Source organism: Balaenoptera borealis (assembly GCF_965194805.1).
Source record: "Balaenoptera borealis genome assembly, chromosome: 12".
Lineage (NCBI taxonomy): Eukaryota > Metazoa > Chordata > Mammalia > Artiodactyla > Balaenopteridae > Balaenoptera > Balaenoptera borealis.
In genome coordinates, this window is record NC_138869.1 from 6,776,025 (window position 1) to 6,802,081 (window position 26,057).

At 56.1% G+C, this 26,057-nt stretch overlaps 1 long non-coding RNA gene across 1 annotated transcript in view; it reads right to left on the bottom strand.

The window, feature by feature from the left end:
• Nucleotides 1-26,057, bottom strand: part of LOC309607126 — an 80,501-nt gene that overhangs the window by 11,726 nt on the left and 42,718 nt on the right. Inside the window, exon 3 of the long non-coding RNA XR_014232262.1 lies at nt 341-437. This is a non-coding gene — a long non-coding RNA (uncharacterized lncRNA). The remainder of the gene's footprint in view (nt 1-340; nt 438-26,057) is intronic.

Here is a 26,057-nt window from a genome sequence, read left to right on the forward strand (position 1 = left end):
ATAGTTATAAAGCAGAAACCAACACACCATTGTAAAGCAATTATACTCCAATAAAGATGTTAAAAAAATATACTGGAAAATAGAATCCAGTAATACATAAAAATATAACACATCATGACCAAGAAGTACTTTTCCCAGGATTGTGAGTTTGGTTTCGCATTCAAAACTCAATCAGTATATATCATCACATTAAGGAATTAAAATGGAAAAATCATATGACCAGCTCATTAAGGCAGAAAAAGCATTTGAGAACATTCAACACCTGCTCATGGTAACAGCTTTCAATGAAGTAGGAAGAAAACTAATAAAATGCATCTATGAAATACACATAGTTACCAACCTGCATAACAGTGAAACGTGGAAAGCTTTCCTTCATATCAGCAACCAGGCAAGGATGTCTAAACTCACCACGTCGATTCAACATTGTATTGGAAGTTCTATCCAGTGAAGCAAAGTAAGGGGAAAAAATAGAACATATTGGGGATTTCCCTGGTGGTGCAGTGGATAAGACTCTATGCTACCTATAGAAACATGGATGAATTTTAAAATATGCTGAGTCAGGAGGGCAGCAAGAAGGGTGGGAAAGAAATCCAAGGGAGGGAGGGTGAGAGGAAGACTGAGTGAGGAAGGTAAGAGGCAGCCCAAGTGAGGGAGGGTGAGAGGGAGCATGAGTGAGAGAGGTTGTGAGGGAGCCTGAGTGAGGGAGGGTGAGTACGAGCCTGAGTGAGAGAGGTTGTGAGGGAGCCGGAGTAAGAGAGGTTGTGAGGAAGTCTGAGTGAAAGAGGGTGAGTGGGACCCTGAGTGAGGGGGGTGAGAGCGAGCCAGAGTGAGAGAGGGAGAGAAAGAGGTCACAGAGAGGGTGAGAGCAAGGTCACAATGAGGGAAGGTGAGAGGGAGGCTGAGTGAGAGAGGTTGTGATGGAGCCTGAGTGTGAGAGGTTGTGATTGAGCCTGAGTGAGAGAGGTTGTGAGAGAGCCTAAGTGAGAGAGGTTGTGAGGGAGCCTGAGTGAGAGAGGTTGTGAGGGAGCCTGTGTGAGAGAGGTTGTGAGGGAGTCTGAGTGATAGAGGTTGTGAGGGATCCTGAGTGAGGGAGGGTGAGAGCGAGATCACAATGAGGGAGGTTGAGAGGGATCTTGAGTGAGACAGGTTGTGAGGGAGTCTGAGTGAAAGAGGTTGTGAGGGACCCTGAGAGAGAGAGGTTGTGAGGGATCCTGAGTGAGGGAGAGTGAGAGGGAGGTCACAATAGGGACTGTGATAGGGAGCCTCAGTGAGAGAAGTTGTGAGGGAGTCTGAGTGAGAGAGATTGTGAGGAAGCCTGAGTGAGAGAAGTTGTTAAGGAGACTGAGTGAGAGAGGTTGTGAGGGAGCCTGAGTCAGAGAGGTTGTGATGGAGTCTGAATGATAGGGGGTGTGAGGGAGCCTGAGTGAGGGAGGGTGAAAGCGAGGTTACAATAGGGAAGGTGACCCTGAGTGAGAGAGGTCGTGAGGGAGCCTGAGTGAGAGAGGTTGTGAGGGTGCCTGAGTGAGAGAGGTTGTGAGCAAACCAGAGTGAGACAGGTTGTGAGGGAGCCTGAGTGAGGGAGGGTGAGAGTGAGGTCACAATAGGGAGGGTGATAGGGAGCCTGAGTGAGAGAGGGTGAGATGAAGCCTGAGTGAGAGAGGCTGTGAGGGAGCCTGTGTGACAGAGGTTGTGAAGGAGCCTGAATGAGGGAGGTTGTGAGGGAGCCTGAGTGAGAGAGGTTGTGAGGGAGCTTGAGTGAGGGAGGGTGAGTGGGAGCCTAAATGAGAGAGGTTGTGAGGGAGCCGAAGTGACAGAGGTTGTCGGGGTGCCTGAGTAAGAGAGGGTGAGAGTGACGTCACACGGAGGGTGAGAGTGAGGTCAGAATGAGGGAGGGTTAGAGGGAGCCTGAGTGAGAGAGGTTGTGAGGGAGCCTGAGTGAGCGAGGTTGTGAGGGAGCCTGAGCGAGAGAGGGTGAGTGTGAGCCTGAGGGAGAGAGGTTGTGAGGGACCCTGAGTGAGAGAGGATGTGAGGAAGACTGAGTGAGAGACGTTTTGAGGGATCCTGAGCGAGAGAGGGTGAGTGTGAGCCTGAGGGAGAGAGGTTGTGAGGGAGCCTGAGTGAGAGAGGTTGTTAGGGAGCCTGAGTGAGAGCGGTTGTGAGGGAGCCTGAGGGAGAGAGCGTGAGAGGGAGTCTGAGTGAGAGAGGTCTGAGGGAGCCTGAGTGAGGGAGGGTAACAGGGAGGCTGAGTGAGAGAGGTTGTGAGGGAGCTTGAGTGAGGGAGGGTGAGTGGGAGCCTGACTGAGAGCGGTTGTGAGGGAGCCCAAGTGACAGAGGTTGTCCGGGTGCCTGAGTAAGAGAGGGTGAGAATGATGTCACATGGAGGGTGAGAGTGAGGTCACAATGAGGGAGGGTTAGAGGGAGCCTGAGTGAGATAGGTTGTGAGGGAGCCTGAGTGAGGCAGGGTGTGTTGGAGTCTGAGTGAAAGAGGTTGTGAGAGAGCCCGAGTGAGACAGGGTGAGAGTGAGGTCACAGAGAGAGTGAGAGCGAGGTCACAGAGAGAGTGAGAGCGAGGTCACAATGAGAGAGGGTGAGAGGGAGCCTGAGTGAGAGAGGTTGTGAGGGAGCCTGTGTGAGAGAGGTTGTGAGGGAGTCTGAGTGATAGAGGTTGTGAGGGATCCTGAGTGAGGGAGGGTGAGAGCGAGATCACAGTGAGGGAGGTTGAGAGGGATCTTGAGTGAGACAGGTTGTGAGGGAGTCTGAGTGAAAGAGGTTGTGAGGGACCCTGAGAGAGAGAGGTTGTGAGGGATCCTGAGTGAGGGAGAGTGAGAGGGAGGTCACAATAGGGACTGTGATAGGGAGCCTCAGTGAGAGAAGTTGTGAGGGAGTCTGAGTGAGAGAGATTGTGAGGAAGCCTGAGTGAGAGAAGTTGTTAAGGAGACTGAGTGAGAGAGGTTGTGAGGGAGCCTGAGTCAGAGAGGTTGTGATGGAGTCTGAATGATAGGGGGTGTGAGGGAGCCTGAGTGAGGGAGGGTGAAAGCGAGGTTACAATAGGGAAGGTGACCCTGAGTGAGAGAGGTCGTGAGGGAGCCTGAGTGAGAGAGGTTGTGAGGGTGCCTGAGTGAGAGAGGTTGTGAGCGAACCAAAGTGAGAGAGGTTGTGAGGGAGCCTGAGTAAGCGAGGTTGTGAGGGAGCCCGAGTGAGAGAGGGTGAGAGTGAGGTCACAGAAAGAGTGAGAGCGAGATCAAAATGAGAGAGGGTGAGAGGGAGCCTGAGTGAGAGAGGTTGTGAGGGAGCCTGTGTGACAGAGGTTGTGAAGGAGCCCGAGTGAGAAAGGTTGTCAGGGAGGCTGAGTGAGGGAGGGTGAGTGGGAGCCTGAGTGAGAGAGGTTGTGAGGGAGCCCAAGTGACAGAGGTTGTCCGGGTGCCTGAGAAAGAGAGGGTGATCGTGATGTCACACAGAGGGTGAGAGTTAGGTCAGAATGAGGGAGGGTTAGAGGGAGCCTGAGTGAGGGAGGGTGAAAGCGAGGTCACAATAGGGAAGGTAAGAGGGAGCCTGAGTGACAGAGGTCGTAAGGGAGCCCAAGTGACAGAGGTTGTCCGGGTGCCTGAGTAAGAGAGGGTGAGAATGATGTCACACGGAGAGTGAGGTCAGAATGAGGGAGGGTTAGAGGGAGCCTGAGTGAGAGAGGTTGTGAGGGAGTCTGAGTGATAGGGGGTGAGAGGGAGCCTGAGTGAGAGAGGTTGTGATGGAGTCTGAGTGAGAGAGGTGGTGAGGGAACCTGAGTGAGAGAGCTTTTGAGGGAGCCTGAGTGAGAGAAGTTGTGAGGGAGGGTGAGATGGAGCCTGAGTGAGAGAGGTTGTGAGGGAGCCTGTGTGACAGAGGTTGTGAAGGAGCCCGAGTGACAAAGGTTGTCAGGGAGCCTGAGGGAGAGAGCGTGAGAGGGAGTCTGAGTGAGAGAGGTCTGAGGGAGCCTGAGTGAGGGAGGGTGACAGGCAGGCTGAGTGAGAGAGGTTGTGAGGGAGCTTGAGTGAGGGAGAGTGAGTGGGAGCCTGAGTGAGAGAGGTTGTGAGGGAGCCCAAGTGACAGAGGTTGTCCGGGTGCCTGAGTAAGAGAGGGTGAGAATGATGTCACACGGAGGGTGAGAGTGAGGTCACAATGAGGGAGGGTTAGAGGGAGCCTGAGTGAGAGAGGTTGCGAGGAAGCATGAGTGAGCGAGGTTGTGAGGGAGCCCGAGTGAGAGAGGGTGAGAGTGAGGTCACAGAAAGAGTGAGAGCGAGATCAAAATGAGAGAGGGTGAGAGGGAGCCTGAGTGAGAGAGGTTGTGATGGAGTCTGAGTGAGAGGGGATGTGAGGGAGCCTGAGTGAGAGAGGTCGTGAGGGAGCCTGAGTGAGGGAGGTCGTGAGGGAGCCCGAGTGAGCGAGGTTGTGAGGGAGCCCGAGTGAGAGAGGGTGAGAGTGAGGTCACAGAAAGAGTGAGAGCGAGATCAAAATGAGAGAGGGTGAGAGGGAGCCTGAGTGATAGGGGGTGTGAGGGAGCCTGAGTGAGGGAGGGTGAAAGCGATGTTACAATAGGGAAGGTGACCCTGAATGAGAGAGGTCGTGAGGGAGCCTGAGGGAGAGAGGTTGTGAGGGTGCCTGAGTGAGAGAGGTTGTGAGGGAGCCTGTGTGACAGAGGTTGTGAATGAGCCCGAGTGAGAGAGGTTGTCAGGGAGCCTGATAGAGGGAGGTTGTGAGGGAGGTTGAGTGAGGGAGGGTGAGTGGGAGCCTGAGTGAGAGAGGTTGTGAGGGAGCCCAAGTGACAGAGGTTGTCCGGCTGCCTGAGAAAGAGAGGATGATCGTGATGTCACACGGAGAGTGAGAGTTAGGTCAGAATGAGGGAGGGTTAGAGGGAGCCTGAGTGAGCGAGGTTGTGAGGGAGCCTGAGTGAGGGAGGGTGTGTTGGATTCTGAGTGAGAGAGGTTGTGAGGGAGCCCGAGTGAGAGAGGGTGAGAGCGAGGTCACAATGAGGGAGGGTGAGAGTGAGCCTGAGAGAGGTTGTGAGGGAGGCTGAGTGAGAGAGGTTGTGAGGGTGTGTGAGTGAGAGAGGTTGTGAGGGAGCCTGAGTGAGAGAGGTTGTGAGGGAGCCTGAGTGAGAGAGGTTGTGAGGGAACCTGAGTGAGAGAAGTTGTGAGGGAGCCCGAGTGAGAGAGGGTGAGAGTTAGGTCACAGAGAGAGTGAGAGTGAGGTCACAATGAGAGAGGGTGAGAGGGAGCCTGAGTGAGAGAGTTTGTGATGGATTCTGAGTGATAGGGGGTGTGAGGGAGTCTGAGTGAGGGAGGGTGAAAGCGAGGTTACAATAGGGAAGGGGACCCTGAGTGAGAGAGGTCGTGAGGGAGCCTGAGCGAGAGAGGGTGAGTGTGAGCCTGAGGGAGAGAGGTTGTGAGGAAGACTGAGTGAGAGAGGTTGTGAAGGAGCCTGAGTGAGGGAGGTGAGTGGGAGCCTGAGTTAGGAGTTTGTGAGGGAGCCCGAGTGAGGACACAATGAGAGAGCGTGAGAGGGAGCCTGAGTGAAAGAGGTTGTGAGGGAGCTTGAGTGAGAGAGGTTGTGAGGGAGCCCAAGTGAGAGAAGTTGTCCGGGTGCCTGAGTGAGAGACGGTGAGAGTGATGTCGCACGGAGGGTGAGAGCGAGGCCAGAATGAGGGAGGGTGAGAGGGAGCCTGAGTGACAGAGGTTGTGAGGGAACCTGAGTGAGAGAGGTTGTGAGGGAGCCTGAGTGAGTGAGGGTGTGTTGGGGTCTGAGTGAAAGAGGTTGTGAGGGAACCCGAGTGAGAGAGGGTGAGAGTGAGGGCACAGAGAGAGTGAGAGCGAGGTCACAATTAGAGAGGGTGAGTGGGAGCCTGAGTGAGAGAGTTTGTGAGGGAGCCTGAGTTAGAGAGGGTGAGAGTTAGGTCTCAGAGAGAGTGAGAGCGAGATCACAATGAGAGAGGGTGAGAGGGTGCCTGAGTGAGAGAGGTTGTGAGGGAGCCTGTGTGACAGAGGTTGTGAAGGAGCCCGAGTGAGAGAGGTTGTCAGGGAGCCTCAAAGAGGGAGGTTGTGAGGGAGCTTGAGTGAGGGAGGGTGAGTGGGAGCCTGAGTGAGAGAGGTTGTGAGGGAGCCCAAGTGACAGAGGTTGTCCGGGTGCCTGAGTAAGAGAGGGTGAGAATGATGTCACACGGAGAGTGAGGTCAGAATGAGGGAGGGTTAGAGGGAGCCTGAGTGAGAGAGGTTGTGAGGGAGCCTGAGTGAGGGAGGGTGTGTTGGATTCTGAGTGACAGAGGTTGTGAGGGAGCCCGAGTGAGAGAGGGTGAGAGCGAGGTCACAATGAGGGAGGGTGAGAGGGAGCCTGAGTGAGAGAGGCTGTGATGCAGTCTGAGAGATAGGGGGTGTGAGGGAGCCTGAGTGAGGGAGGGTGAAAGGGAGGCTGAGTGATAGAGGTTGTGAGGGAACCTGAGTGAGAGAGGTTGTGAGGGAGCCTGAGTGAGGGAGGGTGTGTTGGAGTCTGAGTGAAAGAGGTTGTGAGGGAACCCGAGTGAGAGAGGGTGAGAGTGAGGGCACAGAGAGACTGAGAGCGAGGTCACAATTAGAGAGGGTGAGTGGGAGCCTGAGTGAGAGAGTTTGTGAGGGAGCCTGAGTGACAGAGGTTGTCCGGGTGCCTGAGTAAGAGAGGGTGAGAATGATGTCACACGGAGAGTGAGGTCAGAATGAGGGAGGGTTAGAGGGAGCCTGAGTGAGCGAGGTTGTGAGGGAGCCCGAGTGAGAGAGGTTGTGAGCGAGCCTGAGTGAGGGAGGGTGAGAGCGAGGTCACAATGAGTGAGGTTGAGAGGGAGCTTGAGTGAGAGAGGTTGTGAGGGAGTCTGAGTGATAGAGGTTATGAGGGAACCTGAGTGAGAGAGGTTGTAAGGGAGCCTGAGTGAGGGAGGTTTTGAGGGAGCCTGAGTGAGAGAGGTCTGAGGGAGCCTGAGTGAGGGAGGGTGACAGGAAGGCTGAGTGAGAGAGGATGTGAGGGAGCTTGAGTGAGGGAGGGTGAGTGGGAGCCTGAGTGAGATAGGTTGTGAGGGTGCCCAAGTGACAGAGGTTGTCCAGGTGCCTGAGTAAGAAAGGGTGAGAATGATGTCACACGGAGGGTGAGAGTGAGGTCACAATGAGGGAGGGTTAGAGGGAGCCTGAGTGAGAGAGGTTGTGAGGGAGCCCGAGTGAGAGAGGGTGAGAGTTAGGTCTCAGAGAGAGTGAGAGCGAGATCACAATGAGAGAGGGTTAGAGGGAGCCTGAGTGAAAGAGATTGTGATGGAGTCTGAGTGACAGGGGGTGTGAGGGAGCCTGAGTGAGGGAGGGTGAAAGCGAGGTTACAATAGGGAAGGTGACCCTGAGTGAGAGAGGTCGTGAGGGAGCATGAGTGAGAGAGTTTGTGAGGGAGCCTGAGTGAGAGCGGTTGTGAGGGAGCCTGAGTGAGGGAGGGTGAGAGTGAGGTCACAATAGGGAGGGTGATAGGGAGCCTGAGTGAGAGAGGTTGTGAGCGAGCCCGAGTGAGGGAGGGTGAAAGCAAGATCACAATAGTGAAGGTGAGAGGGAGCCTGAGTGAGCGAGGTTGTGAGGGAGACTGAGTGAGAGAGGTTGTGTTTTAGTCTGAGTGAGAGAGGTTGTGAGGGAGCCCGAGTGAGAGAGGGTGAGAGTGAGGTCACAGAGAGAGTGAGAGCGAGGTCACAGTGAGAGAGGGTGAGAGGCAGCCTGAGTGAAAGAAGTTGTGATGGACTCTGAGTGATAGGGGGTGTGAGGGAGCCTGAGTGAGGGAGGGTGACAGGGAGGGTGAGTGATAGAGGTTGTGAGGGAACCTGAGTGAGAGAGGTTGTAAGGGAGCCTGAGTGAGAGAGGTGGTGAGGGAGCTTGAGTGAGTGAGGGTGTGAGGGAGCCTGAGTGACAGAGGGTGAGAAAGAGGTCACAGAGAGGGTGAGAGCAAGGTCACAATGAGAGAAGTTGAGAGGGAGGCTGAGTGAGAGAGGTTGTGATGGAGCCTGAATGTGAGAGTTTGTGACTGAGCCTGAGTGAGAAAGGTTGTGAGGGAGCCAGAGAGAGAAAGGGTGAGAGTGAGGTCACAGAGAGGGTGAGAGCGAGGTCACAATGAGGGAGGGTGAGAGGGAGCCTGAGAGAGGTTGTGAGGGAGGCTGAGTGAGAGAGGTTGTGAGGGTGTCTGAATGAGAGAGGTTGTGAGGGAGCCCGAGTGAGAAAGGTTGTAGGGGAGCCTGAGTGAGAGAGGGTGAGAGTGAGGTCACAATGAGAGAGGGTGAGAGAGAGCCTAAGTGAGAGAGGTCGTGAGGGACCCTGAGTGAGAGAGGTTGTGAGGGAGCCTGAGTGAGAGAGGTTGTGAGGGAGCCTGAGTGAGTGAGGGTGAGAGGGAGCCTGAGTGAGAGAGGTTGTGAGGGAGCCTCAGTGAGAGAGGTTGTGAGGGAGCCTCAGTGAGAGAGATTGTGAAGGAGCCTGAGTTAGAGAGGTTGTGAGGGAACCCAAGTGAGAGAGGTTGTCCGGGTGCCTGAGTGAGAGAGGGTGAGAATGATGTCACACGGAGAGTGAGGTCACAATGAGAGAGGGTGAGAGGGAGCCTGAGTGAGAGAGTTTGTGATGGATTCTGAGTGATAGGGGGTGTGAGGGAGTCTGAGTGAGGGAGGGTGGAAGCGAGGTTACAATAGGGAAGGTGACCCTGAGTGAGAGAGGTCGTGAGGGAGCCTGAGTGAGAGAGGTTTTGAGGGAGCCTGAGCGAGAGAGGGTGAGTGTGAGCCTGAGGGAGAGAGGTTGTGAGGGAGCATGAGTGAGAGAGTTTGTGAGGGAGCCTGAGTGAGAGCGGTTGTGAGGGAGCCTGAGTGAGGGAGGGTGAGAGTGAGGTCACAATACGGAGGGTGATAGAGAGCCTGAGTGAGAGAGGTTGTGAGCGAGCCCGAGTGAGGGAGGGTGAAAGCGAGGTCACAATAGGGAAGGTCAGAGGGAGCCTCAGTGACAGATGTTGTGAGGGAGCCTGAGTGAGAGAGGTTGTGAGGGAGCCCAAGTGAGAGAAGTTGTCCGGGGGCCTGAGTTAGAGAGGGTGAGAGTGATGTCACACGGAGGGTGAGAGCGAGGCCAGAATGAGGGTGGGTGAGAGGGAGCCTGGGTGACAGAGGTTGCGAGGGAGCCTGAGTGAGCGAGGTTGTGAGGGAGACTGAGTGAGAGAGGTTGTGTTTTAGTCTGAGTGAGAGAGGTTGTAAGGGAGCCCGAGTGAGAGAGGGTGAGAGTGAGGTCACAGAGAGAGTGAGAGCGAGGTCACAATGAGAGAGGGTGAGAGGGAGTCTGAGAGATAGGGGGTGTGAGGGAGCCTGAGTGAGGGAGGGTGACAGGGAGGCTGAGTGATAGAGGTTGTGAGGGAGACTGAGTGAGAGAGGTTGTGAAGGAGCCTGAGTGAGGGAGGTGAGTGGGAGCCTGAGTTAGGAGTTTGTGAGGGAGTCCGAGTGAGGACACAATGACAGAGGGTGAGAGGGAGCCTGAGTGAGTGCGGTTGTGAGGGAGCTTGAGTGAGAGAGCTTGTGAGGGAGGCTCAGTGAGGGAGGGTGACACTGAGGTCACAATAGGGAGGGTGATAGGGAGCCTGAGTGAGAGAGGTTGTGAGCGAGCCCGAGTGAGGAAGGGTGAAAGAGAGGTCACAATAGGGAAGGTGAGAGGGAGCCTCAGTGAGAGATGTAGTGAGGGAGCCCAAGGGAGAGAGGTTGTCCGGGTGCCTGAGTGAGAGAGGGTGAGAGTGATGTCACACAGAGGGTGAGAGCGAGGACAGAATGAGGGAGGGTGAGAGGGAGCCTGAGTGAGGGAGGTTGTGAGGGAGCCTGAGTGAGCGAGGTTATGAGGGAGCCTGTGTGAGGGAGGGTGTGTTGGTGTCTGAGTGAGAGAGGTCGTGAGGGACCCTGAGTGAGAGAGGTTGTGAGGGAGCCTGAGTGAGAGAGGTTGTAAGGTAGCCTGAGTGAGAGAGGTTGTGAGGGAGCTTGAGTGAGGGAGGGTGAGTTGGAGCCTGAGTGAGAGAGGATGTGAGGGAGCCCAAGTGAGAGAGGTTGTCCGGGTGCCTGAGTGAGAGAGGGTGAGAGTGATGTCACACGGAGGGTGAGAGCGAGGCCAGAATGAGGGAGGGTGAGAGGGATCCTGAGTGAGCGAGGGTATGAGGGAGCCTTAGTGAGGGAGGGTGTGTTGGAGTCTGAGTGAGAGAGGTTGTGAGGGAACCCAAGTGACAGAGGGTGTCCGGGTGCCTGAGTAAGAGAGGGTTAGAATGATGTCACACGGAGAGTGAGGTCAGAATGAGGGAGGGTTAGAGGGAGCCTCAGTGAGCGAGTTTGTAAGGGAGCCCGAGTGAGAGAGGGTGAGGGTGAGGTCACCGAAAGAGTGAGAGCGAGATCACAATGAGAGAGGGTGAGAGGGAGCCTGAGTGAGAGAGGTTGTGATGGAGTCTGAGTGATAGGGGGTGTGAGGGAGCCTGAGTGAGAGAGGTCGTGAGGGACCCTGAGTGACAGAGGTTGTCAGGGAGCCTGAGGGAGAGAGGTTGTGAGGGAGCCTGAGGGAGAGAGGTTGTGAGGGAGCCTGAGTGAGAGAGGTTGTGAGGGAGTCTGAGTGATAGGGGGTGAGAGGGAACCTGAGTGAGAGAGTTTGTGATGGATTCTGAGTGATAGGGGGTGTGAGGGAGTCTGAGTGAGGGAGGGTGAAAGCGAGGTTACAATAGGGAAGGGGACCCTGAGTGAGAGAGGTCGTGAGGGAGCCTGAGTGAGAGAGGTTTTGAGGGAGCCTGAGCGAGAGATGGTGAGTGTGAGCCTGAGGGAGAGAGGTTGTGAGGGAGCCCGAGTGAGAGAGGGTGAGAGTGAGGTCACAAAGAGAGTGAGAGCGAGGTCACAATGAGAGAGGGTGAGAGGCAGCCTGAGCGAAAGAAGTTGTGATGGACTCTGAGTGATAGGGGGTGTGAGGGAGCCTGAGTGAGGGAGGGTGTGTTGGAGTCTGAGTGAAAGAAGTTGTGAGAGAGCCCGAGTGAGAGAGAGTGAGAGTGAGGTCACAGAGAGAGTGAGAGCGAGGTCACAATGAGAGAGGGTGAGAGGGAGCCTGAGTGAGAGAGATTGTGATGGAGTCTGAGTGGTAGGGGGTGTGAGGGAGCCTGAGTGAGGGAGGGTGACAGGGAGGCTGAGTGATAGAGGTGGTGAGGGAACCTGAGAGAGAAAGGTTGTAAGGGAGCCTGAGTGAGAGAGGTGGTGAGGGAGCTTGAGTGAGTGAGGGTGTGTTGGAGTCTGAGTGAGAGAGGTTGTGACGGAGCCCGAGTGAGAGAGGGTGAGAGTGAGGTCACAGAGAGAGTGAGAGCGAGGTCACAATGAGAGAGGGTGAGAGGGAGCCTGAGTGAGAGAAGTTGTGATGGAGTCTGAGTGATAGGGGGTGTGAGAGAGCCTGAGTGAGGGAGGGTGTGTTGGAGTTTGAGTGAAAGAAGTTGTGAGAGAGCCCGAGTGAGAGAGGGTGAGAGTGAGGTCACAGAGAGAGTGAGAGCGAGGTCACAATGAGAGAGGGTGAGAGGGAGCCTGAGTGAGAGAGGTTGTGAGGGAGTCTGAGTGATAGGGGGTGTGAGGGAGCCTGAGTGAGGGAGGGTGAAAGCGAGGTCACAATAGGGAAGGTAAGAGGGAGCCTGAGTGAGAGAGGTCGTGAGGGAGCCCAAGTGACAGAGGTTGTCCGGGTGCCTGAGTAAGAGAGGGTGAGAATGATGTCACACGGAGAGTGAGGTCAGAATGAGGGAGGGTTGGAGGGAGCCTGAGTGAGAGAGGTTGTGAGCGAGCCCGAGTGAGGGAGGGTGAAAGCGAGGTCACAATAGGGAAGGTGACAGGGAGCCTCAGTGACAGATGTTGTGAGGGAGCCTGAGTGAGAGAGGTTGTGAGGGAGCCCAAGTGAGAGAAGTTGTCCGGGTGCCTGAGTGAGAGAGGGTGAGAGTGATGTCACACGGAGGGTGAGAGCGAGGCCAGAATGAGGGAGGGTGAGAGGGAGCCTGAGTGACAGAGGTTGTGAGGGAGCCTGAGTGAGCGAGGTTGTGATGGAGTCTGAGAGATAGGGGGTGTGAGGGAGCCTGAGTGAGGGAGGGTGACAGGGAGGCTGAGTGATAGAGGTTGTGAGGGAGACTGAGTGAGGGAGGTGAGTGGGAGCCTGAGTTAGGAGTTTGTGAGGGAGCCCGAGTGAGGTCACAATGAGAGAGGGTGAGAGGGAGCGTGAGTGAGTGCGGTTGTGAGGGAGCTTGAGTGAGAGAGGTTGTGAGGGAGCCTCAGTGAGGGAGGGTGAGACTGAGGTCACAATAGGGAGGGTGATAGGGAGCCTGAGTGAGAGAGGTTGTGAGGGAGTCTGAGTGATAGGGGGTGAGAGGGAACCTGAGTGAGAGAGTTTGTGATGGATTCTGAGTGATAGGGGGTGTGAGGTAGTCTGAGTGAGGGAGGGTGAAAGCGAGGTTACAATAGGGAAGGGGACCCTGAGTGAGAGAGATCGTGAGGGAGCCTGAGTGAGAGAGGTTTTGAGGGAGCCTGAGCGAGAGATAGTGAGTGTGAGCCTGAGGGAGAGAGGTTGTGAGGGAGCCCGAGTGAGAGAGGGTGAGAGTGAGGTCACAAAGAGAGTGAGAGCGAGGTCACAATGAGAGAGGGTGAGAGGGAGCCTGAGTGAGAGAGATTGTGATGGAGTCTGAGTGATAGGGGGTGTGAGGGAGCCTGAGTGAGAGAGATTGTGATGGAGTCTGAGTGATAGGGGGTGTGAGGGAGCCTGAGTGAGGGAGGGTGACAGGGAGGCTGAGTGATAGAGGTGGTGAGGGAGCTTGAGTGAGTGAGGGTGTGTTGGAGTCTGAGTGAGAGAGGTTGTGACGGAGCCCGAGTGAGAGAGGGTGAGAGTGAGGTCACAGAGAGAGTGAGAGCGAGGTCACAATGAGAGAGGGTGAGAGGGAGCCTGAGTGAGAGAAGTTGTGATGGAGTCTGAGTGATAGGGGGTGTGAGAGAGCCTGAGTGAGGGAGGGTGTGTTGGAGTCTGAGTGAAAGAAGTTGTGAGAGAGCCCGAGTGAGAGAGGGTGAGAGTGAGGTCACACAGAGAGTGAGAGCGAGGTAACAATGAGAGAGGGTGAGAGGGAGCCTGAGTGAGAGAGGTTGTGAGGGAGTCTGAGTGATAGGGGGTGTGAGGGAGCCTGAGTGAGGGAGGGTGAAAGCGAGGTCACAATAGGGAAGGTAAGAGGGAGCCTGAGTGAGAGAGGTCGTGAGGGAGCCCAAGTGACAGAGGTTGTCCGGGTGCCTGAGTAAGAGAGGGTGAGAATGATGTCACACGGAGAGTGAGGTCAGAATGAGGGAGGGTTAGAGGGAGCCTGAGTGAGAGAGGTTGTGAGCGAGCCCGAGTGAGGGAGGGTGAAAGCGAGGTCACAATAGAGAAGGTGAGAGGGAGCCTCAGTGACAGATGTTGTGAGGGAGCCCGAGTGAGAGAAGTTGTCCGGGTTCCTGAGTGAGAGAGGGTGAGAGTGATGTCACACGGAGGGTGAGAGCGAGGCCAGAATGAGGGAGGGTGAGAGGGAGCCTGAGTGACAGAGGTTGTGAGGGAGCCTGAGTGAGCGAGGTTGTGAGGGAGTCTGAGAGATAGGGGGTGTGAGGGAGCCTGAGTGAGGGAGGGTGACAGGGAGGCTGAGTGATAGAGGTTGTGAGGGAGACTGACTGAGAGAGGTTGTGAAGGAGCCTGAGTGAGGGAGGTGAGTGGGAGCCTGAGTTAGGAGTTTGTGAGGGAGCCCGAGTGAGGTCACAATGAGAGAGGGTGAGAGGGAGCCTGAGTGAGTGCGGTTGTGAGGGAGCTTGAGTGAGAGAGATTGTGAGGGAGGCTCAGTGAGGGAGGGTGAGACTGAGGTCACAATAGGGAGGGTGATAGGGAGCCTGAGTGAGAGAGGTTGTGAGCGAGCCCGAGTGAGGAAGGGTGAAAGCGAGGTCACAATAGGGAAGGTGAGAGGGAGCCTCAGTGAGAGATGTTGTGAGGGAGCCCAAGGGAGAGAGGTTGTCCGGGTGCCTGAGTGAGAGCGAGGCCAGAATGAGGGAGGGTGAGAGGGAGCCTGAGTGAGAGAGGTTGTGAGGGAGCCTGAGTGAGCGAGGTTATGAGAGAGCCTGTGTGAGGGAGGGTGTGTTGGAGTCTGAGTGAGAGAGGTTGTGAGGGAGCCCGAGTGAGAGAGGGTGAGAGTGAGGTCACAGAGAGAGTGAGAGCGAGGTCACAATGAGAGAGGGTGAGAGGGAGCCTGAGTGAAAGAAGTTGTGATGGACTCTGAGTGATAGGGGGTGTGAGGGAGCCTGAGTGAGGGAGGGTGACAGGGAGGCTGAGTGATAGAGGTTGTGAGGGAACCTGAGTGAGAGAGGTTGTAAGGGAGCCTGAGTGAGAGAGGTGGTGAGGGAGCTTGAGTGAGTGAGAGTGTGTTGGAGTCTGAGTGAGAGAGGTTGTGACGGAGCCCGAGTGAGAGAGGGTGAGAGTGAGGTCACAGAGAGAGTGAGAGCGAGGTCACAATGAGAGAGGGTGAGAGGGAGCCTGAGTGAGAGAAGTTGTGATGGAGTCTGAGTGATAGGGGGTGTGAGGGAGCCTGAGTGAGAGAGATTGTGATGGAGTCTGAGTGATAGGGGGTGTGAGGGAGCCTGAGTGAGGGAGGGTGACAGGGAGGCTGAGTGATAGAGGTGGTGAGGGAGCTTGAGTGAGTGAGGGTGTGTTGGAGTCTGAGTGAGAGAGGTTGTGACGGAGCCCGAGTGAGAGAGGGTGAGAGTGAGGTCACAGAGAGAGTGAGAGCGAGGTCACAATGAGAGAGGGTGAGAGGGAGCCTGAGTGAGAGAAGTTGTGATGGAGTCTGAGTGATAGGGGGTGTGAGAGAGCCTGAGTGAGGGAGGGTGTGTTGGAGTCTGAGTGAAAGAAGTTGTGAGAGAGCCCGAGTGAGAGAGGGTGAGAGTGAGGTCACAGAGAGAGTGAGAGCGAGGTCACAATGAGAGAGGGTGAGAGGGAGCCTGAGTGAGAGAGGTTGTGAGGGAGTCTGAGTGATAGGGGGTGTGAGGGAGCCTGAGTGAGGGAGGGTGAAAGCGAGGTCACAATAGGGAAGGTAAGAGGGAGCCTGAGTGAGAGAGGTCGTGAGGGAGCCCAAGTGACAGAGGTTGTCCGGGTGCCTGAGTAAGAGAGGGTGAGAATGATGTCACACGGAGAGTGAGGTCAGAATGAGGGAGGGTTAGAGGGAGCCTGAGTGAGAGAGGTTGTGAGCCAGCACGAGTGAGGGAGGGTGAAAGCGAGGTCACAATAGAGAAGGTGAGAGGGAGCCTCAGTGACAGATGTTGTGAGGGAGCCCGAGTGAGAGAAGTTGTCCGGGTTCCTGAGTGAGAGAGGGTGAGAGTGATGTCACACGGAGGGTGAGAGCGAGGCCAGAATGAGGGAGGGTGAGAGGGAGCCTGAGTGACAGAGGTTGTGAGGGAGCCTGAGTGAGCGAGGTTGTGAGGGAGTCTGAGAGATAGGGGGTGTGAGGGCGCCTGAGTGAGGGAGGGTGACAGGGAGGCTGAGTGATAGAGGTTGTGAGGGAGACTGACTGAGAGAGGTTGTGAAGGAGCCTGAGTGAGGGAGGTGAGTGGGAGCCTGAGTTAGGAGTTTGTGAGGGAGCCCGAGTGAGGTCACAATGAGAGAGGGTGAGAGGGAGCCTGAGTGAGTGCGGTTGTGAGGGAGCTTGAGTGAGAGAGGTTGTGAGGGAGCCTCAGTGAGGGAGGGTGAGACTGAGGTCACAATAGGGAGGGTGATAGGGAGCCTGAGTGAGAGAGGTTGTGAGCGAGCCCGAGTGAGGAAGGGTGAAAGCGAGGTCACAATAGGGAAGGTGAGAGGGAGCCTCAGTGAGAGATGTTGTGAGGGAGCCCAAGGGAGAGAGGTTGTCCGGGTGCCTGAGTGAGAGCGAGGCCAGAATGAGGGAGGGTGAGAGGGAGCCTGAGTGAGAGAGGTTGTGAGGGAGCCTGAGTGAGCGAGGTTATGAGAGAGCCTGTGTGAGGGAGGGTGTGTTGGAGTCTGAGTGAGAGAGGTTGTGAGGGAGCCCGAGTGAGAGAGGGTGAGAGTGAGGTCACAGAGAGAGTGAGAGCGAGGTCACAATGAGAGAGGGTGAGAGGGAGCCTGAGTGAAAGAAGTTGTGATGGACTCTGAGTGATAGGGGGTGTGAGGGAGCCTGAGTGAGGGAGGGTGACAGGGAGGCTGAGTGATAGAGGTTGTGAGGGAACCTGAGTGAGAGAGGTTGTAAGGGAGCCTGAGTGAGAGAGGTGGTGAGGGAGCTTGAGTGAGTGAGAGTGTGTTGGAGTCTGAGTGAGAGAGGTTGTGACGGAGCCCGAGTGAGAGAGGGTGAGAGTGAGGTCACAGAGAGAGTGAGAGCGAGGTCACAATGAGAGAGGGTGAGAGGGAGCCTGAGTGAGAGAAGTTGTGATGGAGTCTGAGTGATAGGGGGTGTGAGGGAGCCTGAGTGAGAGAGATTGTGATGGAGTCTGAGTGATAGGGGGTGTGAGGGAGCCTGAGTGAGGGAGGGTGACAGGGAGGCTGAGTGATAGAGGTGGTGAGGGAGCTTGAGTGAGTGAGGGTGTGTTGGAGTCTGAGTGAGAGAGGTTGTGACGGAGCCCGAGTGAGAGAGGGTGAGAGTGAGGTCACAGAGAGAGTGAGAGCGAGGTCACAATGAGAGAGGGTGAGAGGGAGCCTGAGTGAGAGAAGTTGTGATGGAGTCTGAGTGATAGGGGGTGTGAGAGAGCCTGAGTGAGGGAGGGTGTGTTGGAGTCTGAGTGAAAGAAGTTGTGAGAGAGCCCGAGTGAGAGAGGGTGAGAGTGAGGTCACAGAGAGAGTGAGAGCGAGGTCACAATGAGAGAGGGTGAGAGGGAGCCTGAGTGAGAGAGGTTGTGAGGGAGTCTGAGTGATAGGGGGTGTGAGGGAGCCTGAGTGAGGGAGGGTGAAAGCGAGGTCACAATAGGGAAGGTAAGAGGGAGCCTGAGTGAGAGAGGTCGTGAGGGAGCCCAAGTGACAGAGGTTGTCCGGGTGCCTGAGTAAGAGAGGGTGAGAATGATGTCACACGGAGAGTGAGGTCAGAATGAGGGAGGGTTAGAGGGAGCCTGAGTGAGAGAGGTTGTGAGCCAGCACGAGTGAGGGAGGGTGAAAGCGAGGTCACAATAGAGAAGGTGAGAGGGAGCCTCAGTGACAGATGTTGTGAGGGAGCCCGAGTGAGAGAAGTTGTCCGGGTTCCTGAGTGAGAGAGGGTGAGAGTGATGTCACACGGAGGGTGAGAGCGAGGCCAGAATGAGGGAGGGTGAGAGGGAGCCTGAGTGACAGAGGTTGTGAGGGAGCCTGAGTGAGCGAGGTTGTGAGGGAGTCTGAGAGATAGGGGGTGTGAGGGCGCCTGAGTGAGGGAGGGTGACAGGGAGGCTGAGTGATAGAGGTTGTGAGGGAGACTGACTGAGAGAGGTTGTGAAGGAGCCTGAGTGAGGGAGGTGAGTGGGAGCCTGAGTTAGGAGTTTGTGAGGGAGCCCGAGTGAGGTCACAATGAGAGAGGGTGAGAGGGAGCCTGAGTGAGTGCGGTTGTGAGGGAGCTTGAGTGAGAGAGGTTGTGAGGGAGCCTCAGTGAGGGAGGGTGAGACTGAGGTCACAATAGGGAGGGTGATAGGGAGCCTGAGTGAGAGAGGTTGTGAGCGAGCCCGAGTGAGGAAGGGTGAAAGCGAGGTCACAATAGGGAAGGTGAGAGGGAGCCTCAGTGAGAGATGTTGTGAGGGAGCCCAAGGGAGAGAGGTTGTCCGGGTGCCTGAGTGAGAGCGAGGCCAGAATGAGGGAGGGTGAGAGGGAGCCTGAGTGAGAGAGGTTGTGAGGGAGCCTGAGTGAGCGAGGTTATGAGAGAGCCTGTGTGAGGGAGGGTGTGTTGGAGTCTGAGTGAGAGAGGTTGTGAGGGAGCCCGAGTGAGAGAGGGTGAGAGTGAGGTCACAGAGAGAGTGAGAGCGAGGTCACAATGAGAGAGGGTGAGAGGGAGCCTGAGTGAAAGAAGTTGTGATGGACTCTGAGTGATAGGGGGTGTGAGGGAGCCTGAGTGAGGGAGGGTGACAGGGAGGCTGAGTGATAGAGGTTGTGAGGGAACCTGAGTGAGAGAGGTTGTAAGGGAGCCTGAGTGAGAGAGGTGGTGAGGGAGCTTGAGTGAGTGAGGGTGTGAGGGAGCATGAGTGAGGGAGGGTGAAAGCGAAGTCACAGTAGGGAAGGTGACAGGGAGCCTGAGTGAGAGAGGTCGTGAGGGACCCTGAGTGAGAAAGGTCGTGAGGGAGCCTGAGTGACAGATGTTGTGAGGGAGCCTGAGTGAGAGAGGTTGTAAGGTAGCCTGAGTGAGAGAGGTTGTGAGGGAGCTTGAGTGAGGGAGGGTGAGTTGGAGCCTGAGTGAGAGAGGATGTGAGGGAGCCCAAGTGAGAGAGGTTGTCCGGGTGCCTGAGTGAGAGAGGGTGAGAGTGATGTCACACGGAGGGTGAGAGCGAGGCCAGAATGAGGGAGGGTGAGAGGGAGCCTGAGTGACAGAGGTTGTGAGGGAGCCTGAGTGAGCGAGGTTGTGAGGGAGACTGAGTGAGAGAGGTTGTGTTTTAGTCTGAGTGAGAGAGGTTGTAAGGGAGCCCGAGTGAGAGAGGGTGAGAGTGAGGTCACAGAGAGAGTGAGAGCGAGGTCACAATGAGAGAGGGTGAGAGAGAGCCTGAGTGAGAGAGGCTGTGATGGAGTCTGAGAGATAGGGGGTGTGAGGGAGCCTGAGTGAGGGAGGGTGACAGGGAGGCTGAGTGATAGAGGTTGTGAGGGAGACTGAGTGAGAGAGGTTGTAAGGGAGCCTGAGTGAGAGAGGTGGTGAGGGAGCTTAAGTGAGTGAGGGTGTGAGGGAGCCTGAGTGAGGGAGGGTGAAAGCGAGGTCACAGTAGGGAAGGTGACAGGGAGCCTGAGTGAGAGAGGTCGTGAGGGACCCTGAGAGAGAAAGTTCGTGAGGGAGCCTGAGTGACAGATGTTGTGAGGGAGCCTGAGTGAGAGAGGGTGAGAAAGAGGTCACAGAGAGGGTGAGAGCAAGGTCACAATGAGGGAAGTTGAGAGGGAGGCTGAGTGACAGAGGTTGTGATGGAGCCTGAAAGAGTTTGTGCCTGACCCTGAGTGAGAGAGGTTGTGGGGGAGCCTGAGTGAGAGAGGGTGAGAGTGAGGTCACAATGAGAGAGGGTGAGAGAGAGCCTAAGTGAGATAGGTAGTGAGGGACCCTGAGTGAGAGAGGTTGTGAGGGAGCCTGAGTGAGAGAGGTTGTGAGGGAGCTTGAGTGAGTGAGTGTGAGAGGGAGCCTGAGTGAGAGAGGTTGTGAGGGAGCCTGAGTGAGAGAGGTTGTGAGGGAGCCTCAGTGAGAGAGATTGTGAAGGAGCCTGAGTTAGAGAGGTTGTGAGGGAACCCAAGTGAGAGATGTTGTCCGGGTGCCTGAGTGAGAGACGGTGAGAATGATGTCACACGGAGAGTGAGGTCACAATGAGAGAGGGTGAGAGGGAGCCTGAGTGAGAGAGTTTGTGATGGATTCTGAGTGATAGGGGGTGTGAGGGAGTCTGAGTGAGGGAGGGTGAAAGCGAGGTTACAATTGGGAAGGTGACCCTGAGTCAGAGAGGTCGTGAGGGAGCCTGAGTGAGAGAGGTTTTGAGGGAGCCTGAGCGAGAGAGGGTGAGTGTGAGCCTGAGGGAGAGAGGTTGTGAGGGAGGGTGAGAGTGAGGTCACAATAGGGAGGGTGATAGAGAGCCTGAGTGAGAGAGGTTGTGAGCGAGCCCGAGTGAGGGAGGGTGAAAGCGAGGTCACAATAGGGAAGGTGAGAGGGAGCCTGAGTGAGAGAGGTTGTGAGGGAGCCCAAGTGAGAGAAGTTGTCCGGGTGCCTGAGTGAGAGAGGGTGAGAGTGATGTCACACGGACGGTGAGAGCGAGGCCAGAATGAGGGAGGGTGAGAGGGAGCCTGAGTGACAGAGGTTGTGAGGGAGCCTGAGTGAGCGAGGTTGTGAGGGAGACTGAGTGAGAGAGGTTGTGTTTTAGTCTGAGTGAGAGAGGTTGTAAGGGAGCCCGAGTGAGAGAGGGTGAGAGTGAGGTCACAGAGAGAGTGAGAGCGAGGTCACAATGAGAGAGGGTGAGAGGGAGCCTGAGTGAGAGAGGCTGTGATGGAGTCTGAGAGATAGGGGGTGTGAGGGAGCCTGAGTGAGGGAGGGTGACAGGGAGGCTGAGTGATAGAGGTTGTGAGGGAGACTGAGTGAGAGAGGTTGTGAAGGAGCCTGAGTGAGGGAGGTGAGTGGGAGCCTGAGTTAGGAGTTTGTGAGGGAGTCCGAGTGAGGACACAATGAGAGAGGGTGAGAGGGAGCCTGAGTGAGTGCGGTTGTGAGGGAGCTTGAGTGAGAGAGGTTGTGAGGGAGCCTCAGTGAGGGAGGGTGAGACTGAGGTCACAATAGGGAGGGTGATAGGGAGCCTGAGTGAGAGAGGTTGTGAGCGAGCCCGAGTGAGGAAGGGTGAAAGCGAGGTCACAATAGGGAAGGTGAGAGGGAGCCTCAGTGAGAGATGTTGTGAGGGAGCCCAAGGGAGAGAGGTTGTCCGGGTGACTGAGTGAGAGAGGGTGAGAGTGATGTCACACAGAGGGTGAGAGCGAGGCCAGAATGAGGGAGGGTGAGAGGGAGCCTGAGTGAGAGAGGTTGTGAGGGAGTCTGAGTGATAGGGGGTGTGAGGGAGCCTGAGTGAGGGAGGGTGAAAGCGAGGTCACAGTAGGGAAGGTAAGAGGGAGCCTGAGTGAGAGAGGTCGTGAGGGAGCCCAAGTGACAGAGGTTGTCCGGGTGCCTGAGTAAGAGAGGGTGAGAATGATGTCCCACGGAGAGTGAGGTCAGAATGAGGGAGGGTTAGAGGGAGCCTGAGTGAGAGAGGTTGTGATGGAGTCTGAGTGATAGGGGGTGAGAGGGAGCCTGAGTGAGAGAGGTTGTGATGGAGTCTGAGTGAGAGAGGTGGTGAGGGACCCTGAGTGAGAGAGCTTTTGAGGGAGCCTGAGTGAGAGAAGTTGTGAGGGAGGGTGAGATGGAGCCTGAGTGAGAGAGGTTGTGAGGGAGCCTGTGTGACAGAGGTTGTGAAGGAGCCCAAGTGAGAAAGGTTGTCAGGGAGGCTGAGTGAGGGAGGGTGAGTGGGAGCCTGAGTGAGAGAGTTTGTGAGGGAGCCCAAGTGACAGAGGTTGTCCGGGTGCCTGAGAAAGAGAGGGTGATCGTGATGTCACACGGAGGGTGAGAGTTAGGTCAGAATGAGGGAGGGTTAGAGGGAGCCTGAGTGAGCGAGGTTGTGAGGGAGCCTGAGTGAGGGAGGGTGTGTTGGATTCTGAGTGAGAGAGGTTGTGAGGGAGCCCGAGTGAGAGAGGGTGAGAGCGAGGTCACAATGAGGGAGGGTGAGAGGGAGCCTGAGTGAGAGAGATTGTGATGGAGTCTGAGTGATAGGGGGTGTGAGGGAGCCTGAGTGAGGGAGGGTTTGTTGGAGTCTGAGTGAAAGAAGTTGTGAGAGAGGCCGAGTGAGAGAGAGTGAGAGTGAGGTCACAGAGAGAGTAAGAGCGAGGTCACAATGAGAGAGGGTGAGAGGGAGCCTGAGTGAGAGAGATTGTGATGGAGTCTGAGTGATAGGGGGTGTGAGGGAGCCTGAGTGAGAGAGATTGTGATGGAGTCTGAGTGATAGGGGGTGTGAGGGAGCCTGAGTGAGGGAGGGTGACAGGGAGGCTGAGTGATAGAGGTGGTGAGGGAGCTTGAGTGAGTGAGGGTGTGTTGGAGTCTGAGTGAGAGAGGTTGTGACGGAGCCCGAGTGAGAGAGGGTGAGAGTGAGGTCACAGAGAGAGTGAGAGCGAGGTCACAATGAGAGAGGGTGAGAGGGAGCCTGAGTGAGAGAAGTTGTGATGGAGTCTGAGTGATAGGGGGTGTGAGGGAGCCTGAGTGAGGGAGGGTGTGTTGGAGTCTGAGTGAAAGAAGTTGTGAGAGGGAGCCTGAGTGAGAGAGATTGTGATGGAGTCTGAGTGGTAGGGGGTGTGAGGGAGCCTGAGTGAGGGAGGGTGACAGGGAGGCTGAGTGATAGAGGTTGTGAGGGAACCTGAGTGAGAAAGGTTGTAAGGGAGCCTGAGTGAGAGAGGTGGTGAGGGAGCTTGAGTGAGTGAGGGTGTGTTGGAGTCTGAGTGAGAGAGGTTGTGACGGAGCCCGAGTGAGAGAGGGTGAGAGTGAGGTCACAGAGAGAGTGAGAGCGAGGTCACAATGAGAGAGGGTGAGAGGGAGCCTGAGTGAGAGAAGTTGTGATGGAGTCTGAGTGATAGGGGGTGTGAGAGAGCCTGAGTGAGGGAGGGTGTGTTGGAGTCTGAGTGAAAGAAGCTGTGAGAGAGCCCGAGTGAGAGAGGGTGAGAGTGAGGTCACAGAGAGAGTGAGAGCGAGGTCACAATGAGAGAGGGTGAGAGGGAGCCTGAGTGAGAGAAGTTGTGATGGAGTCTGAGTGATAGGGGGTGTGAGAGAGCCTGGCCTGAGTGAGGGAGGGTGAAAGCGAGGTTACAATAGGGAAGGGGACCCTGAGTGAGAGAGGTCGTGAGGGAGCCTGAGTGAGAGAGGTTTTGAGGGAGCCTGAGCGAGAGAGGGTGAGTGTGAGCCTGACGGAGAGAGGTTGTGAGGGAGCATGAGTGAGAGAGTTTGTGAGGGAGCCTGAGTGAGAGCGGTTGTGAGGGAGCCTGAGTGAGGGAGGGTGAGAGTGAGGTCACAATAGGGAGGGTGATAGAGAGCCTGAGTGAGAGAGGTTGTGAGCGAGCCCGAGTGACAGAGGGTGAAAGCGAGGTCACAATAGGGAAGGTGAGAGGGAGCCTCAGTGACAGATGTTGTGAGGGAGCCTGAGTGAGAGAGGTTGTGAGGGAGCCCAAGTGAGAGAAGTTGTCCGGGTGCCTGAGTGAGAGAGGGTGAGAGTGATGTCACACGGAGGGTGAGAGCGAGGCCAGAATGAGGGAGGGTGAGAGGGAGCCTGAGTGACAGAGGTTGTGAGGGAGCCTGAGTGAGCGAGGTTGTGAGGGAGACTGAGTGAGAGAGGTTGTGTTTTAGTCTGAGTGAGAGAGGTTGTGAGGGAGCCCGAGTGAGAGAGGGTGAGAGTGAGGTCACAGAGAGAGTGAGAGCGAGGTCACAATGAGAGAGGGTGAGAGGGAGCCTGAGTGAGAGAGGCTGTGATGGAGTCTGAGAGATAGGGGGTGTGAGGGAGCCTGAGTGAGGGAGGGTGACAGGGAGGCTGAGTGATAGAGGTTGTGAGGGAGACTGAGTGAGAGAGGTTGTGAAGGAGCCTGAGTGAGGGAGGTGAGTGGGAGCCTGAGTTAGGAGTTTGTGAGGGAGTCCGAGTGAGGACACAATGAGAGAGGGTGAGAGGGAGCCTGAGTGAGTGCGGTTGTGAGGGAGCTTGAGTGAGAGAGGTTGTGAGGGAGCCTCAGTGAGGGAGGGTGAGACTGAGGTCACAATAGGGAGGGTGATAGGGAGCCTGAGTGAGAGAGGTTGTGAGCGAGCCCGAGTGAGGAAGGGTGAAAGCGAGGTCACAATAAGGAAGGTGAGAGGGAGCCTCAGTGAGAGATGTTGTGAGGGAGCCCAAGGGAGAGAGGTTGTCCGGGTGCCTGAGTGAGAGAGGGTGAGAGTGATGTCACACAGAGGGTGAGAGCGAGGCCAGAATGAGGGAGGGTGAGAGGGAGCCTGAGTGAGAGAGGTTGTGAGGGAGCCTGAGTGAGCGAGGTTATGAGGGAGCCTGTGTGAGGGAGGGTGTGTTGGAGCCTGAGTGAGAGACGTTGTGAGGGAGCCCGAGTGAGAGAGGGTGAGAGTGAGGTCACAGAGTGAGTGAGAGCGAGGTCACAATGAGAGAGGGTGAGAGGGAGCCTGAGTGATAGGGGGTGTGAGGGAGCCTGAGTGAGGGAGGGTGAAAGCGAGGTCACAATAGGGAAGGTAAGAGGGAGCCTGAGTGAGAGAGGTTGTGAGGGAGCCCAAGTGACAGAGGTTGTCCGGGTGCCTGAGTAAGACAGGGTGAGAATGATGTCACACGGAGAGTGAGATCAGAATGAGGGAGGGTTAGAGGGAGCCTGAGTGAGAGAGGTTGTGATGGAGTCTGAGTGATAGGGGGTGAGAGGGAGCCTGAGTGAGAGAGGTTGTGATGGAGTCTGAGTGAGAGAGGTGATGAGGGACCCTGAGTGAGAGAGCTTTTGAGGGAGCCTGAGTGAGAGAAGTTGTGAGGGAGGGTGAGATGGAGCCTGAGTGAGAGAGGTTGTGAGGGAGCCTGTGTGACAGAGGTTGTGAAGGAGCCCGAGTGAGAAAGGTTGTCAGGGAGGCTGAGTGAGGGAGGGTGAGTGGGAGCCTGAGTGAGAGAGGTCGTGAGGGAGCCTGAGCGAGAGAGGGTGAGTGTGAGCCTCAGGGAGAGAGGTTGTGAGGGAGCATGAGTGAGAGAGTTTGTGAGGGAGCCTGAGTGAGAGCGGTTGTGAGGGAGCCTGAGTGAGGGAGGGTGAGAGTGAGGTCACAATAGGGAGGGTGATAGGGAGCCTGAGTGAGAGAGGTTGTGAGCGAGCCCAAGTGAGGGAGGGTGAAAGCGAGGTCACAATAGGGAAGGTGAGAGGGAGCCTCAGTGACAGATGTTGTGAGGGAGCCTGAGTGAGAGAGGTTTTGAGGGAGCCCAAGTGAGAGAAGTTGTCCGGGTGCCTGAGTGAGAGAGGGTGAGAGTGATGTCACACAGAGGGTGAGAGCGAGGCCAGAATGAGGGAGGGTGAGAGGGAGCCTGAGTGACAGAGGTTGTGAGGGAGCCTGAGTGAGCGAGGTTGTGAGGGAGACTGAGTGAGAGAGGTTGTGTTTTAGTCTCAGTGAGAGAGGTTGTGAGGGACCCCGAGTGAGAGAGGGTGAGAGTGAGGTCACAGAGAGAGTGAGAGCGAGGTCACAATGAGAGAGGGTGAGAGGCAGCCTGAGTGAAAGAACTTGTGATGGACTCTGAGTGATAGGGGGTGTGAGGGAGCCTGAGTGAGGGAGGGTGACAGGGAGGCTGAGTGATAGAGGTTGTGAGGGAGACTGAGTGAGAGAGGTTGTAAGGGAGCCTGAGTGAGAGAGGTGGTGAGGGAGCTTGAGTGAGTGAGGGTGTGAGGGAGCCTGAGTGAGGGAGGGTGAAAGCGAGGTCACAGTAGGGAAGGTGACAGGGAGCCTGAGTGAGAGAGGTTGTGAGGGACCCTGAGAGAGAAAGGTCGTGAGGGAGCCTGAGTGACAGATGTTGTGAGGGAGCCTGAGTGAGAGAGGGTGAGAAAGAGGTCACAGAGAGGGTGAGAGCAAGGTCACAATGAGGGAAGTTGAGAGGGAGGCTGAGTGAGAGAGGTTGTGAGGGAGCCAGAGTGAGAAAGGGTGAGAGTGAGGTCACAGAGAGGGTGAGAGCGGGGTCACAATGAGGGAGGGTGAGAGGGAGCCTGAGAGACGTTGTGAGGGAGGCTGAGTGAGAGAGGTTGTGAGGGTGTCTGAATGAGAGAGGTTGTGAGGGAGCCCGAGTGAGAAAGGTTGTCGGGGAGCCTGAGTGAGAGAGGGTGACAGTGAGGTCACAATGAGAGAGGGTGAGAGAGAGCCTAAGTGAGAGAGGTCGTGAGGGACCCTGAGTGAGAGAGGTTGTGAGGGAGCCTGAGTGAGAGAGGTTGTGAGGGAGCCTGAGTGAGTGAGGGTGAGAGGGAGCCTGAGTGAGAGAGGTTGTGAGGGAGCCTGAGTGAGAGAGGTTGTGAGGGAACCCAAGTGAGAGAGGTTGTCCGGGTGCCTGAGTGAGAGAGGGTGAGAATGATGTCACACGGAGAGTGAGGTCACAATGAGAGAGGGTGAGAGGGAGCCTGAGTGAGAGAGTTTGTGATGGATTCTGAGTGATAGGGGGTGTGAGGGAGTCTGAGTGAGGGAGGGTGAAAGCGAGGTTACAATAGGGAAGGTGACCCTGAGTGAGAGAGGTCGTGAGGGAGCCTGAGTGAGAGAGGTTTTGAGGGAGCCTGAGCGAGAGAGGGTGA